Raw genomic sequence first — 5248 nt, 5'->3', positions numbered from 1 at the left:
ATGTGGTGTCTGATCAATTTCCAGGTAGACCTTCTGTAAGAAAACCCTGAAATGAGCAGAATGGAAACCATAGTAAAGGAATCACTTCCCCAAATACACTGAGGATTCCAGTAGTCGTGAAAAATACATGTGTATGGTGACATGAGCAAAGATATTTGGTTCCTCTTGTTAAACATTTTTTCTGTCAGTGTTTGTTTCCTTTCTATTTGGCTTAGATGGGTGTCAAAGAATGAACTGAAATGAGAAGAGACAAAATAGAAAGCTGTGAAATATACTGTCCAGTTATACTTATTTTTCTTATTTGCTTGTCGTCCTGTTCACCACCTTTTTGTTTTCATCTATCCTACATCTGTTAGTCAGGATCTGCTCATTTAAATCCTATTATTTAATAATCACAGTAAGAATGAATCCCAATCTCAATGTTGGAAGTTATATCCTTGCTCCATGAGATGAAACAGCAAAGGAGGTGGCAGATGGCTCTTTTGACCAGTGAGACGCTGGAAATAGTGAAAGACAACTTCACTCAGAAATCTAAAAACCACTGATAAGCTTTTTTAAACATTTGAATGTCTTTCTACATTACCATTTTCTGTATTACAAGGTTTTCAATGTCATGAATTTCTTTTTGCAAGAAATTAGAGACGTACAAAGAGTGGAAATAAGTTTAATATGTTGCCTGTGCTTTTGGTTGTCTTACCTATTATGTAGATAAAGGTCATATTTGACTCATTGTAAGCCTGTAAATAATGTTGATATGGGATTTGTAGTACCAATCAATATTTATTGTTTTGTTGTATTTTTAGCATTATGCACTTTTCTTTTGAAACACATGATATTTTAGTCGGAAATCATATCAATATTTCACTGACTTTTTTGCATTAATGCCTATTGCCTATCAAAATTGATTATCTACTTTTGTTGCATGACTTTGTCAAGGAGTCCACTTTTTTTTCACATTTGAAAAGATATTCTACACTCAAATTTGTATTTTTTTTTTCTTTTTTTCCCCAACTATGTCAGTCTTGCTTATATAGTCAGACTGTTAAAACTTGAAATAATAATACAGGATTTTACAAGCATGTCTAGATTTATCCTGTAACCTGATGACACAGTGATGGCTGGTGGGACTGAAAACTTCACTCGGGTGCTAGACATCCATACAGAGAGAATGTTAAAAACTCAGTGAAAAGAAATCAAATGTAGATAGAAAAGATTCTTCTCAGACCAGTTTAATGTTTTATATCATTTGTTGTAACTGTTGTATCATTTGTTGTAACAATTCTCCTATTGAAAGGGATAATTGATTGTCTTTTACCAAGAGACACAGAATCATAGAATCATTTAGGTTGGAAAAGAATTTCAAGATCATCAAGTCTAAACATCAATCTAATATACTCAGTTCCATTACTACACCATGTTGCTTGGTGCCACATCCATATTTCTCTTAAATCCTCCAAGAATAGAATGGGGACTGTGATACTCCCCTAGGTAGCTTCCAATACTTGACCACTCAAGTAGGAACACTCAATTGTTCCTACTCAAGACGAAACCGTTTGGTCTTGAGTTGCAACAGAGTGGGGATAAGGAATAATTTTGTCATGTAGAATGGTCAAGTATTGGAAGCTGCCAAGGGTAGTAGCAGATCACTCACATCTTGCCACTTCTCACCTGAGAAAAGAGACCAACACTATTCTAGCTTCAGCAACTTTTCAGACTTCTCCAATCTAAACAACTCCAATTTCCTCAGCCACTCCTCACAAGTCTTATTTTCTAGTCTCTTCACCTGCTTTATTCCTCAACACACTCTGCAACAACTCAATATATTTCTTGCAGAGAGGGTTCAAACCTGAACACAGTATTCAAAATGTGGTCTCACCAGTTCTGAGCACAGAGAGACAATAACTCCCCTAGTGCCGATGCCTACACTGTTTCTGATGTAGTCAGCCTGCCATTGCCTGTATTGGTCATCTAGGCATAGCTCTGGCTTATGTTCTGCAGGCTGCACAGTAACACCCCCAGGTGAGATATTTAATTTTGCTATGAGTACAAGGGCTAGCAATTGTGAGACTTCTAGATGCTTATAGAATATTTCATATGCCTCTTTACCATGGTCTGATGGTCTATAAGATTCTCACCGTAATATCTGCCTTCTTGTCCTTTTCCCTGACTCAGAAATTATTTGTTAAATCATATCAGAAACACACAGGAAGCAGGTAGTGGTTTGTGCGAAGTTCTCTGTTCAGGATATCAAGGAAATATTAATTACTGCCCTACACTCAAAACCACACACCACCTGAACTGCTGTGCAGATACAAAGTCTCCACCTGAAAGTAATTGGTTGTGATGATGGAGCCATGGCTGAAGACACGTGCTCTTCTGTAATTTTGAACCAGACAGATGTAAAACAAAAAACAACTGAAAGTTGTGGAGCCACAGTAGCATGGGAATCCAGTAGATTTATGCTAATAAAGACACAGTTTTATTAGCTGTCTCCACTGAGCTGGAGACATCTTGGATCTGATTTAAAGATCAGAATTTCCAACCATGTCTGAAAGCATAGGACAGAATTCATATCAGTTTTGCAAATTTGGCAGGGAATATGTCCATATATTAACTCAACATTGGATACATTTTCTTTCTTTTCAAGATTAATAATAAAAAAAAGATTTGCATGCCTCACAATTTCTATGCTTATTAAATAATAATAATAATAAAAAAAAATAAAAAAGACATAAGGCACTTAGGCTGACAACAATTATTTCCTATATTTTATTAAAAGTTGGTATTCTTGTATTACACATTACTTGTAGCTGAAACTATGCACAGGTAGGCTGATCACTGTGTAATATTTCTGTTGCTTTTGTTAAGTATTTTCCATATCCATTATTTTCATCCATATAATTCTTTATCAACAGTGAGACATATGATAGATAACTGAAAATGGATATCCTATTCTAAGCTCATAGAACCTCAGCTAATGTGCTGCAAAGACCAAGAAATAATCACCTAATTCAAAGACAACAATTTAGAGCACTGGATGCTCTTTTGGATGGAGACTTTATGTCTGTCAGAAATGACTGCAAAATTCTGTCATAACACAGCAATAATCTAATCAATTTTTATCCTTCCTAGGAAGCTGTAACAATTTCTTTCCACGTTCAAAGAGCTGTGTTCTTTCTTCCCTTGGTAACATATCATCTTAAAGCAGTTGATCCTACAACTTTGCAGAGAGGAAAGTCGTGGTCTTTTCGCATAATGTCTTTTCTGAACTGCCAAATAGTAAATTAGTTACTACTAAAGCATGCCAATTGAACAAGAACAATCTTTGTCTAACTTACCCTAATGTATATCTCCAAATTTAAGATTTTTGTTTCTGTTCTCATAGATGTAATAACATTAAATTGAAAAATTCTGTGTTTATCTCCCTTTAAATTTATGAAATTTTGTTCCACTACTTGAAACCTACTAAGAATTCAGTGCACAGTAATATTTAACATTTAAAAAAATTTTCACTGAATTATATTCATATTAAAAATGTATTTCATGTGGAAGAAATGTATTTGGAATTCAGATTTCAAAAGTCATTTGAAGCACAAAAGAAAATTAGAAACTGATCCGTTGCCAAGCTTGGGAGTATTTAGGTTATGCCATTTTTCTTTATTAAAAAAAAAAATCTGATAAGCCTCACTAAATGTTAGAACACAAATATTCTCCAATAGGTTTCACTGGAAGTTATATAAAATAAAATAATTGTTTTGAAACATTTTTGTTGATCAAGCATATCCTTAGATTAAGTTTTAGAGGCTCTACTTTCTGGCCTATTTTCTTTTGTATAACTTTTACTTTGTAAAAAAGTTCTGGTCTCTCTGAGGGCAAGTGAGTTTCTGGAAAGCAACAGGGGTTTCCACACTACAGCTCTGTAATGAGCTCAGTGCAGTGAAACTCTGCATCTCCCTGAATCTCAGCAAGGTTAGTACCACTCCAGGTCAATGCAGTGGACCACAAATACAAAGGATATTTCAAGATAATTCCCAAAGCATCGCCCCTGCAGAGAAACTCAGATATACTTAACTTTAATGCTGACTTCAACAGGATAAAGAATATTTATAAACTTGCAAGACTTTCCACCAGGTCCAAGAGAATAAATACGTAATCTGTAAGATCTTCTGATTTTGCAGTATAAAATCTTGTTATAAACTCTTTCTTAAAATAAGAAAATGTACAATCACTGCCTCTCTAATACTCCACTGCAGATTTAGGAAGACCTCCCAGGCTGTAACAATACATATTTAAGATGAAACTTACTTACCAGAGTAAAATTTCCTTAAAACTTTAATGCTAATGCTTCCTTAAATATATATATATATATTTATGGTACTTCAAGATGTTTCAGTTTAGAATTAAGATGACAGCATATACTATACACACTGCAGTATTATGTTTGAAGTTGGTTTGAAATGAGAAATTATTCCACATTTATATTCAGTCATTTTTCTAGCTACTGTGCATATAAAAGATTAATGCTTTACAGAATTGTACAACAAAATATGACTATATGCTTAATAGTGTTTTGTGTCTCATATCAGCACATTGGCCTAAACATAATTGCGTTTCTATGGAATGCAATAATATATCCTCTAGTATGGTGTTTTCATCATGACAAAACATGAAAAGATTGCATAACAGTTAATGAGAAGGAAATTCATCTTGCTTATTTTGGGCTTCCAATGAGATGTATAAATTAAAAGTTTTACCCTCTCCAGCACCTTCAATAAAGAAAAACCATCACCTCCAGATGACTATGTTCATTCCCCAGGTGAACTAATTACTCTTCCAGTTAGCTAGTAGGAAGTTCTTCGCTAGTCTCCGAGTGACAGCTTCTTCTGGAAAAGAGGGTGACTATACGTCAGCGTCACATTTGATTTAACAATAAGGAAAAATAGGGTAATTAAAAGATTAAAATGATAAAATTACAGATGGGTAATTTTGTTACAGTCTTTTTTTCATGTAGCAAATTAGACTGTAATCTCTCTTACACCAGGTGCTTTTAATGCACAGGTAGATGCAAAAAGTAAAGCACACTGTGGTATTACTCAGATTTGTCTCATATTTACTAACAATGTTTGAGTCAGTGTTATAACTGAATTTTTCATTGTTCCTCTTTCATCACTGATATCTGTCCTGGTTTCAACTGGGACAGATTTTACTTCCTTCATTGTGTCTGATGTGATGCTATGTTTTGGCTTTA

The sequence above is a fragment of the Phasianus colchicus genome, chromosome 3 (assembly GCF_987193195.1).
Source record: "Phasianus colchicus chromosome 3, bPhaCol1.hap1.1, whole genome shotgun sequence".
NCBI classification, from domain to species: domain Eukaryota; kingdom Metazoa; phylum Chordata; class Aves; order Galliformes; family Phasianidae; genus Phasianus; species Phasianus colchicus.
This window is presented reverse-complemented; position numbering follows the sequence as displayed.